General features: G+C 40.1%; 1 pseudogene across 1 annotated transcript; it reads left to right on the top strand.

Annotated features, from left to right (window-relative positions):
- Positions 1-89: 89 nt before the first annotated feature.
- On the top strand, positions 90-5,784 carry LOC311494674 (excitatory amino acid transporter 3-like; annotated as a pseudogene). Its single transcript has 9 exons — positions 90-130; positions 1,607-1,689; positions 2,418-2,633; positions 3,402-3,499; positions 3,665-3,707; positions 3,780-3,839; positions 3,886-4,102; positions 4,318-4,425; positions 5,433-5,784. The product of its transcript is annotated as an excitatory amino acid transporter 3-like (transcript).
- The last annotated feature ends 6,757 nt before the right edge of the window (positions 5,785-12,541 follow it).

Here is a 12,541-nt window from a genome sequence, read left to right as displayed (position 1 = left end):
GAATCCTGTTATCCTGTCATTTATATTTTTATTGTTGTAACAAACATGCCATTAAGACTGCTGTTTTAGCAGCAGGAGAATAGTCTAACATGAAACTGGATGATGTTCTCCTGTACTGGCTGAACATGGTGTATGGACAATACACCGTGTGGGCCTGTTTCATACAGTCAAATCTGCTACAACAAAAGTGTTGTGGATTTATCGCGCACAATAAACAAAAATAAATCCAAGCAACTGCTACATTAGGCAGCTTTAATGTCTGTTTCAAACTGACTATAATTTATGAAGAGCTGACAACACTTTCCAACAAGTTTGTCATTTCAGTGAATTGTGTCTATTTATTTACTTATTTTACAAAGCAATACAATCCAAATGTACAGGAAACAGTGGGTAGGCAGTTGGAGAACTGTCAAACTGTGAAAAACGATCCATTTACTGAAGTATGTACACCGATAAGGCATACCATTATGACCTAATAGTGTAGGTCTCCCTTGTGCCTCCAAAACAGTTGTGACTCACCAGAGAATGGACATGAGCCTTCTGAGAGTGTCCTGTGGTGTCTGGCAACAGATTGTTGTTAGTGGAGGGCTGGAGGCCTTTGGGTCGTATGGGTCGAGGAGAGGGGCCTCTGTGGATCAGACTTATTCCAGTGCATCCCACAGATTGGTTTGGGATCTAATGAATTTGGAGGCACCCCGCCTCTCGCCCGATGACAGCTGGAATAGGCTACAGCCCCCCTGCGACCCTTCACAGGACAAGTGGTTATAGAAAATGACTGAATGAATGAATGAACGAATGAATTTGGAGGCCAGATCAACACCTTGTTATTATTATTATTTTTTTTAGTTGTTCCTAAACCATTCTTTGTGTGTGTACTTGTGTCAGATTGTGTCATTGCTATGGGGTGGGGGTGCCTGGTCTGGTCAAGGTGGGTGCTACATGTCTAAGTAACATCCACATGAATGCCAGGTCCAATAAACCTTTAAAGGTTTATTTACATCGCACGTCAGTGGTTATAATGTTATGTCTAATCGGTGTATTACAGTGACTGTAAATCAGTGTAGTATCAATCAAGGCAGATTAATGGTTTCAGATTGTTTGGAAAATCATTCATGCATCCATACATTAAAATAAAAGGTGATTTATTTTTTTCAAACTTGTCATTAGGAGCTGCTGTTCCCACCTGACTCCAGACATGCCTACAGTTCACATTCAGTTGTCTATACAGTGTGTCTGTTTACTTCAGTCAAATCTGCTACAACAAATGTGTTGTAGATTAATCTTATTAAATAAACAAAAATAAAACCAAGCAGTTTCTGCATGAGCCAGTGTCAGCTGTAGTGTCTGTCTCCGAGTTATTAATTTGTTTTCGTCACATGACAAATACATGTCTTCAAGAATTCGACAATTTCAAATCCCAAAAATTCTCGATGAGTACTGGTTTAAAATGTGCTTAGTGTTAAATTGTAGAATTAACTGAATTTAATCTTGGTATCAAATTTATCCACGTATTTTAGCCACCTTTGCCATTAAGTGTAGCATTAGCTAGCTAGCTAACCTGACTTTGTTTGCTCTTAGAGGAGGAGAAAATGTAGGTCATTTCCAGGCGCTTTGGCATAAAACATTGCACTGATCGTGTCCAGAGAAGGAATATATTAACAATTCTGTGCATTGTCGGCGTTATCGTCGGTAACTATTGTGTTGAAATGATTTAGTCACTTAAGACTAGCTTCTTGCATTAACTGAAGAACTGTCTCTCATTGCTAACCGGGACCGGCTAATACATTTATCGATAAAACTGGTGCAGCTAAATTTGGGGACGTGTAAACTCAGTTTGAATATTCCAAAATAAGGTTATATTTAGCCTCTGTATAGTATTTTATCTTGGCTCTGAATGCGTTTAAATATAAGCATCTAAAAGCATACCTATTAAATATGTTTTATGTCACTCTCATTAGTAAAAAATACAATACAAAAAAAAAGTTGCTATTTGCTAGGGTTTACTAAAATAAGATAAAATAAATGAATGGTCATATATGGGATAAATGCTTTATTGGGGACATGGTCAGTACAGACATTAAAATCCCTCATCCTGTTGACATGGCGACCACCTCGGGTTGCTTTTTTTCTATCCTCCTGAGGTTTAAACATGGCGGCCTTCATGACGGTGTAGCCAACGGTGGCTACTCACACCTGGTTAAACAGCACCATCTAGTGGACAGTCGTAACCGTTGCGTTTACCCTAATAGATTGAGCACGTTTCAGGGCTTTTTGATTTTAAACCTTGATATGCTCCCACTTGCACACGCAGTCCTGCTCTAAATCTACAAGCCTGTCGTTTGTTGTATCCACATTCTCAACTATTTTAATCCTTTTTTGTGCTGACATTTTATTATTGCTGTGTTTCTGTCTCAAAGGTGTGAAACTGGACATGATTTTGAAGACCTACTGCAGTCTGTCAGCGCAATAAAGTCTACATCGGCTTCCCTGGAGAATTGCTCAGGCGGCTGCTCGAGCTGGTTACCGTTCCAATCATAATGTCAAGTGTGATAACAGGTGAAGCGCAAGCCCATTTGTCTTGCTGTCACTTGCACATGCATTTTATGCACATTGCATTTACATGCAACATACGAGTTGCTTGGTGGAAATGTGGGTAGTCATTTACATACTGTAGTGTCTAACAATAAGTTTTTTCAACACACATAAGCTTGCCATTCTTGTGATGTATATAGTGTCACTATAACACTATGATGTAGCCAAACTTGACTGATTTGACTGATTCTGTATCCTTTAGTCTGCATGACACCTTACCAATGTCACCTTATCGTACATTTTAACAGGAGTTTGTAGTCTGAGTGTAGGCATCTCCAGAAAAATCCCTGCACGTGCAGTAATATACTTTGTCATAGGTAAGACAACAACTGTACATCCAATCTAACACGTTAGTACACAGACACAGTCACAAGCATCAGTCATTAAGCATCGTTTTTATTTTTACATAAGAAACCCAAATTTCCTGATTTTATTTCCTGCAAGCCATGATGTCTATTGTTGCTGAAATATTTACCCCTAATATCTACACTGATCAGTCACAACATTAAACCAGACCAGGCCCCCCCCACCCCATAGCAATGACACACACCCAGCAGGATGCAGCCTGACACAGACACACACACAAAGAACGGTTTCGGAACAACTAAAGAAAAAAGATAAAATCACTTTTTATAACTTGTAGAGCAAAGTGCTAATAAACCAATGGTACTGTACAAATTATAACATTAGTTTTAATTGTGGTCCAATCTGATATTTTAAGTGAGTGAGTTTGTCATTACTAGTAATGCATGTCTCTGTTTAACCCTGGATTGTGTGTCTTGGGGCTATTATTGATATTGCTGATTAAGCCTGGCTTGAGTAATAAGCCTGTCAAAGTTGAAACAGATGATGATGAAGATGACGAGGAAGCCTTACCCTCAGTGGATGCCCTGTTGGATCTAATATGGTGAGGAGAAAGTGTGTGCTTTCACAGTGCGCCCAGAAGATGTTTAGGTTTCAGTCAGTCAGCAGAATCCTTTAAATGACCTGGAGACGGCATCCATTAGTGTAATTGTTAAGAGAAATAATGTATATAAGGAGTTACATAAATATCCATAAAGAATCTTTATAGGAACATAGTACCACAAAACATGATTCAGGCTGCCTTTCAACATGTTTTTTTTATTGATACAATATACAGATTATGCAGACATCCTTATACTCATGATGTGTTTTTTTTTCTTTAGTACAAAAGGCAGAAAGTGTTCAACATTGAAGGAGACGATAACAATGCCACCCTGGAAATGGTACGACACTTTTGACTCATCACTGTGAAAATTCATTTGTTTTGAGTTGCCATCAGGCCATTCTGAGTTTCGCACCTTGCTTCAGAAAACCCCAGAAGTGCTCCTCGTGGGCATACACATTGAGTACAGTACTTTGGGGCTGATCGCATTGTCACTTATTCTTGGACTGTCCCTCAGGAGTATGGGAGGAAAAGGCCAACTCCTTGTGGATGTGTCGTCTACATCAATGAGGCTACCAAACATGTAGTCAGAATGATAATATGGCACAGACAATCTCGAACTCTGTCAGTATCATGTAAAAAAACATCCCTATCTCCACATTTTGTATTGTTTACCAGCAGACGCTAAGCATCATACACATAAGAGCAAGCAGTTTCAAACTGTCATTCTCCTGCGAAACTGTTTTCATGTTAACATGCTTTCCATCTAAATCAATATGGTATTCCCTTAACTTGATACTCTCCTGTTTCCATTCCAGCTTATTGCCAGTAGGAGTGATGTTCATGACTGCAAGCTACGTTGTTGAAGTAGAGGACAGCTGGGACACTGTCGTAAAACTGATGTTCATGGCAGTGGTCCTTTTTGAGTATGTTCTTGCACACACTCGCATTGTGAAAGCAAAAAAAGCTGTGTTACACCCCTGAGGTGTAGGGACCTCTAGGTTGCCAGGGACAGCAACACCACAACCACCAATTCAGTTGAAGTCAGGTGAAGTAATAAATAAAAGCTGGGGAGAGGAGGGGTAAGTGGTCAAAAAACTAGGCTGACTACCTATTATTAAAAACCTACTGCCTACTATAACAATCAACCTAAACAAGAGCCTGACTCACTTCGCTAAAACAGCTTAAATTAATAAAAATACAAAGGGTGGCACCAACCAACTACTCTAGTGTTTGTACACTGGAAGGAACTAGGGCACGCCAGACTTACCTAGGTCCACATCCGCCCACTACCGATTTATAACCAAATGAGAGATACAAAAAAAACAGTGCTGAGGCTAACAAAAAGATGACTGATCTGTGAGAGAGAAACCCCTTTTATGACGGGGAAGGGAGAGAGTTATTGATCTGTTGTTGAGTAAAACAAATAAAACAACACTTCTCTCATGATTCCTTATGCTAATTGGGTATTGCTACCAAAATATTTGCAGATCAATTGTTTTTAACATCTTTACAAACCCTGGCCTTTTGACAGTTTTTTCCAATATGAAATGACAGTGCTTATCTCATTACCATCTATCAGTACCTGTCTTGTCATTAACGGTGACACTGGAAAATGACGCAGCTAAAGTTGTCTGCTTTTTGGTGTAAGAACTGGGTTGGAAAAACTCAGAGGTGACAGCCATCACTACGGAGAATTGGCCGACACTTGGGTGACAACAGAGGTATTTACCCTTGGGTAAGTGACAGTCATGTGACTTTTTTGACTTGAAATATGTCTTGTGTTTGTTGTTTGGTGTCAGTTGTTGTTGATGTGTAGTATTGTGTCATCAGCATACAGGCACAAGCTGGTGGTAGTCTCACTTGTGATCCATGGTTAGTTTCATACTGGCTGCCTTCCTCTTTTGAAAACACAAGCATTATTTTGTCTTTAACGGTCATCTGTGATGATAATTTACACGGCTGTGTGTTTCCTCTGGAGTGTGACAGTGGCGGTAGCCAGTGCAGGAGAACCAGGAATCCTGGCTACAGGAATGGTCACCACTCTTTTAGTTTTAACGGTGTATTGGGATTCCTGTGAGGGATGCTTCTGTTTTGCTGTCTGTCAAGTGGTTGCTGTAAGTTTAAGGGATTTATTTCTCCTCCTTTGCTACACCTGAAACCACACAGCACAACGTAAAGAAACACATACCGCGCATTCCCAGGAATCATTATGTTTTGTGTCTTCCAGAGATTACTTCAATTCTCTGACGGCTACAGTACACAGTCAGAATAAACAAGACACTTTTTATAGCTCATTGTTTGCGAGTGGAATGAAGCAGCAGACTGTTATTTTTAAACAGATTTGTCTAGAATCACATTTAGCTAATTAATAAATAAGTGTATTCCTTGATTCTTGTAAATCTCAGCTGAATGATAATTAGAGAGGCGCCGGGTAGATATATTATCTACATTGTTTATCTGTTTCAAAGTATTTTTTTCTGAATTCATCTTGTCAGAGAAAATAATTTTCCTCTGGCCACCAAACACATGCAAACAGTCTTACCTCAGGATTCATTTAGTAGCTATTCAGGAGCTTCTGGCCTCATCACAAGGTCCCTATCAGCAGATATATGCACTGAGCTGTGCATTGTTTCTCTCTCAAGAATGTGTTTGAATTCAGTCTGACAAAGAACATTGAGAAACAATACAGGAAGTTAAAAACACAATAAGTGATGATTAATTGCAAGGATCTAATGTTTGATTTGTTCTGTTTCATCATTACTGTGGAACCAGGACAACAAAGCCTTCCTGAGCAGCAGAGTTTTTACTTTATTTGCTTAAATGGAAATATGTGTATTTTATTTAATTTTGTTTTGAATACGCACATACAGTTGCGGCCATCTAGTGGGAACTGTCCTCAATTTAATGACATTGAATGTTGAAATGGTGAAACTTGATAACAAGAATAAGATTTAATACTGGAGAAGCTACTGTATATTTCAAGCATTCAAACAGGTCATGAAAAAGACAGGTAGAAGCTATCCTTGGTTGAATTTCTCCTGAATGATTCCACTCTGATTAAAGCAGTAGGCGTTGTTTGCATCAAGAGTCAGATAATCCACCTAAACGAGATGGAGCATTTCCAAGACATAGGGAAATGTAATTTGTTAGTAGTAGCAATTAAACTTTTTGGTCTTGGACAATTTAAAAACAAGAACATCATTCAGCATATATAGTTTCATCTGGTGTATGGAAACTTGGAATATGACTCTGCCAATCTAAACTTTAACCACAAAAAAAGGGATCAATTATTCACATAGAGTCAATAAAACATACATTCATGTCATAATGTAGCATAAGACTAACTGCACTGTATCTGTAACATATGTTGCTGTAAAATAAACTCTTAAGGCTTTCCATAATATTTGCATTATGTCTGCACTTTTGCTTATTAATTGCTTATTCTAGATAATGGTTCATACACAAAAAATGTGAATCCTGACAATTGGAAATAAATGACGAAAGAGAGGTTCATCAGACTGTTGGTGTTTTAGTTGGGAGCATTAAATGCTGGATACAATGAACCAATGACCTTTGATCTGATAATAATCAGGTATGTGGTAGAGAGCACTAGATTTCTTCATTTTCCCTTAACACAACATCCCACACCTACCATTAGTAAGCCCATGATGCTCAGATCTCCCCTTCCCTAGCCCTGCAGCCCTCCGGCTGAGTTGTACATATCTTGTTGGATGTCAGGCAGCAACCTCACATATGCTCTCAAGATGGTTAAGTGGCTTCCTTGAACAGTCTGCCCTGAACATAACCTTTGCATCACTACTCATGAGCCCTCAGTGACTTTGTTTTGGGATCTTAGGGTCAAAGCTCAGCTGATGCAGATAGTTTGCACTCAGTAGAACCTCAGTGACTCATTTTCTATCTAGATTCTTCAACCTCTCATTCAACTCAGTTTGCCGTCTGTTCTCCTGCTATTGCGACGTTAATGCACATCTCCTGAGATGCTTGTTCCATGCATCAGGTCTGTCATCAGACTCATGCTCTCCTTTAATTGATTTACTTTACCTTCAGCTCTGCCACCAAATCCAAAAGTGGACACCCAATGAAATGGAATAGAGGTTTGTGGGCATAATTGTCTTGATCATCCACATCTGACATGGTGTGGTTAAGGCATACATACACTGCCTGGCCAAAAACAAAGTCATCACCTGGATTTAACTAAGCAAATAGATACGAGCCTCCTATTGGATAATTACTGCATGGGTGATTAGCTTTCAGCTAGCACCAAGTTACTTAACCCCAACTGATGCAATGAGTAGCTTTTCATTTCTTAAACAGCCATGTCGAAAGACACATCCCGTGGTCGTGGAAAATATGTTAGTCTGTTTGAGAAGGGTCAAATCATTGGTATGCATCAGGCAGAGAAAACATCTAAGGAGATTAGGAGTTATTCCATCAATGGATCCCTGATGGCACGGGCATATTCCAAGATGACAATGCCAGGATTCATTGAGCTCAAAGTGGTTCAGGGAGCATGAGACATCATTTTCACACATGGAGTGGCCACCACAGTCCAGACCTTAACCCCATTGAGAATCTTTGGGATGTGCTGGAGAAGGCTTTGTGCAGTGGTCAGACTCTCCCATCATCAATACAAGATCTTGGTGAAAAATGAATGCAACACTGGATGGAAATAAATCTTGTGACATTGCAGAAGCTTATCGAAACAATGACACAGTGAATGAGGGTTATAATCAAAGCTAGAGGCGGTCCAACAAAATATTAGAGCGTGTGACCTTTTTTCAGTGGCAACTTGTTTTTTTGGCCAGGCAGTGTGTATATAATATATATATTACATTATTATATTACACTTAATTTATACTGAAGTAGACAATTTTTTGCAACGCTGCCATCTCTCTAGATCAAATGTTACTCTGTCTCTCCATCTCCCTTTCACTCCCCTCCTCCCTCATCTACTTGTGAGTGTCTTCTTGTGCCTGAAGCTATGTGTTTCTGATCTGTGGAGCTGTATCCTACTTATATGTGATCTTGGCCCCGTCAACCTCCTCAGGGTTCACGTTTGTCCATTCTTGCCTGAATTCATAATTCTCCTACCTATATTTATACATTATACCAGCTAACGCACCTGTAATATGACTACTATGGTCACTGATGGTTTTATGCTATGCTCTTGTTTATTCCTATAATGGTAATGTTGACAGATATATGTCATTTTGCTCCTCCTGCTGCTCTCTTCACCTCTCTTCTCTCACTTTTTTCCATCTCTGTCTGGCTGGCCATGAAACAGATGGGTCCCCTCATATAAGCTGGGTTCAGCTCAAGGTTTCTTCAGGTTAAAAGGGAGTTTTTTTCTCTTGACAGTCGCCTTAGTGCTTGCTCGGGGGCGTTTCAAGTTCTGGGTTCTGTAGAGCGTCTTGAAACAATTTGTATTGTTATGGGCGAATTGTCTCTGTTGCAGCCCTGGAGCCGGGTCATAAGAGGTCACAATACATGATAAAAGTTGTGACGCACAAACTTGATAGCCTCAAAGCCAATCGCCTTCAAGAAATTTAGGGGATTTAAATGTAAATATTTTACAGAAATATCTCAAATGGGAACACCTTCCTTCAGCTGGATCGTCATTTCGTATCAGTGAAGATTCAGGAGAGGCAGTGCAGATATGTGTTAACTCAAAACTGTAGCGTAGTTCTTGCTAAGACACGGTATTTGTCACTTGTAGGTACGTGTAGATACAATTTGAAGACATGATGTCTCCGTGTTAGGTACGAACGTTAAGTGGAATCGCACCAAGCTTCAACATCGGTTGTGTATTTTCTGACCCTGATGATCTCTTGGAAAGTTCATTCATTTGAAAATGAAACTGTGCATTAATGTATATAAACATGTAAATTCATTTGGTGATGGGGTGCTGGCCCCCTCTATTAGAGTTACTCATTTCATTATATTAGTGCACTCACTCAGCATGTGTTTATGAATGGGAAGGAAGGTTATTTACTGCTGCCTTAGCAATATTTTAAACACATAACTGTACACACACTCAGCAGACTTGACAAATTGGATAAATGAAAAAATAAAAACAGAAAAGTACAGAGCTAACAGTGTAATATGTTGATTTATTGATCTTGATCCCACCACACATACTGTATCTATGCTCTAAATGCATAAATGCGGCAGATATGTTCTATGTTCTTGGCGCTTGTATTTATCAGTGTGAATCCTGCCTGTGTGAGACAGTTGTAGTGATGGAGCAGCAGAGTTAGCGAGGGAGGGTGTTGTGCATGGCTGTAAAATGTGGCACCCATGTGTCAGTTAACTTGACTGAAGCAGACGCTCGCTTCCATTACAGCAGATTGAAATCTCCACTGGGCCGTGTACGGGAGTAATGTGTTCGTTATATGGCCTGGATTGTGGTGGATTTATGTACATGCTAGCCCCCTCAGTAAAGGCACAGGGCTAAATCTCTCATCAGTTTTTTTGTTTTTGTTTTGACATGAGCGTTTCTGTTTTGGGATCTTATCTTATGTATGCATGGATTCACATCCTACTGCATCAAAAATATGTGAAAAATGACACAAAAGAAGAATACAAACCCATATGTATGATTGTTTTCTGCTGAAGCTGCAATGGTTTATTCATGAGCTACAAGCAAAAATTTCTAAAAGAGGTTCAGTATGTCCGTGTCTTCTCTGCGTTATTGCTTTCGCACTCAAGTGTTCGTCTCTTTTTACGGTGGCTTTCGCAGCAGAGTGGCCCGTGACATGACTCTCCTCTTACTGCGATGGCCACATTCACCCAGTCCAACTCTTAAAAGTACTCTTATGTGAGCTCAACTCTCGCACATAAATATAATATACAGCACATAACATACCGTACAGTGTAGTATATGCCCCACAGCTGAGTATTCTGAGACCTCTGACGCAGGAGACTAAGACAAACCACAGACTTTGGCTCTTATTGTATATCAGTTTCACAACAAAATATACATTAAGTTTGAAAGAAAGAATGGCTGCTGTGTTTGATTGACGGAAAGAAGAAAATAAAATTTCTGGCTCAGTGACCACTCTTCAGCATGCAGCCATATTTTCTGCAGACGCTGGCTTCCCTTTCTCTGTTTACAGTCCCTCTGACAACAGCACTGAATAATATTAAGTACAATTCCAATATTATTCAGTAGTAATCCTGCAATGTATACTTTATATATATTTATCCTAAAAACGTAATTAGTCCTTACCTTTGCCACAAACTTGGCTTTCACCTGTAGATGTAACAGCATGTTAATACACCTAATGAAGGATTATTTAGTGTGCATGTGTCATAGATGGTGTTTACAGTATACACTGACATATAAAGTGAATAACACTGACCATCTTGTGACAATACAACGTTCTGCTGGGAAACTTTTGGACCTGGCATTAATGTGGATGTTACTTGGACATGTATCACCCACCTAGACCAGACCAGGCACCCCCACCCCGTAGCAATGACACTCCTTGATGGCAGCAGCCATCCCCAGCAGGATGCAGCCTGACACAGACACAGACACACACACACAAAGAACTTTTTACGAACAACTCAGAAAACATGAAGAACAGCACAAGGTGTTGACCTGGCCTCCAGATTCACTAGATCTCAAACTGATCAAATTATTCAATAATTTCCCCTCGTGGGATCAATACAGTATCACAAAAAAATAAATAAAAAATGGGATGACCCACAGAGGCCCCTCCCCTCAACCCATAGGGCCCGAACGCCCCACTAACAACAATTTGTTCCCAGACACCACAGGACACCCTCAGAAGGCCCATGTCCATTCTCTGATGAGTCACAACTGTTTTGGAGGCACAAAGGAGACCTACACAATATTAGGCAGATGGTCATAATGATATGCCTGATCAGGGTACTAATAAACAATATTTTGGTCCCGTTAGTTCCCAGTAGTGTGTAATTCAGTGTAACTGACTGTGAACACAAATACAAGACTTATGTTAAATCTGGAAGTGGTAGCTGTGCAGAAAAATATCCTGTCACGCCAAATACAGATGGCATTTTAAAAAAGTGGACCATACTCTACAGCTGTGGCCTCCTAGACAGATATGCACAAAATAGAAGAATGTTAAGGTAATAAGATGATCACAGGCTACCGTGTATGTTTTCTTAAAGAGGGCCCAGGTCTCCGTCCCTCTCTTGTCACATCATATTGTCATGGATTGGATTTATTTATTTATTTTTGTATCTCTACTGTCTCCATGTATATGGCAGCCTATGCTTGCAGCCGGTACTCAGGATGTCTGTCAGTTCGATTTCTAAATAGATTTACAACTCATGTCACTTAAAGAAGTGAAATAATTTTCTAACACAATGCATCTTAAATATGCCTGCACGGACGTACACATTCCCAAATCCCGTTTACTGTCATATACTATAGAAACCATTATGTATGTTAAAGTTTGGGTACATAGTACCGTAAAAAGTAGGCTGTCAAATTACCGCTGGGAGAAAAGCTGGCCATCCAGAGCAGAGTGGCAGCTGAACATCAGCCTGAGCCGTGACGCGAATCTTTTCCACTCCGGTCCGAAGCTCGAGGAGCGACACGAACACACCTCCTCTCTCCAAGCCCCCTCCTACTGGCTTCTCCTCACAGCACGAGATTCTATATAAAAAAATAAATAAATAGAAACGTCCCTGGCCTCTTCTTGGACTTCATCTGCTGTAGCACAAACCCCGAGGAGTCCATGCACAACATCTGCGCGCTACAGCTTTAGCAGCTGTGCCAGTTCCGTAACGCACCAAGTTCTTGCCGCTTCATCAGAAGAAAGAAAACTTCAGGCGAACGCGGGTGTTCCAGTCAACAAAAACAGAAAAAAAAGAAGTTTAACGTGGATTTTGTGATGAAAACAAAACAAGCTGCCACCCGGTTTTGATTTTTGATTTTGATTCCTGGACTTGGATGGAGAGCGCTTTAAATGTCACAGCGGTTGCTTTTTGTTGCAGAGGAAAGCGACGCACGATGATATAAGGGAC

This window comes from Chelon labrosus, assembly GCF_963514085.1.
Source record: "Chelon labrosus genome assembly, chromosome: 2".
Lineage (NCBI taxonomy): Eukaryota > Metazoa > Chordata > Actinopteri > Mugiliformes > Mugilidae > Chelon > Chelon labrosus.
Note: the sequence above shows the minus strand (reverse complement) of the source record. Positions and strands in the feature narration are given on the sequence as shown.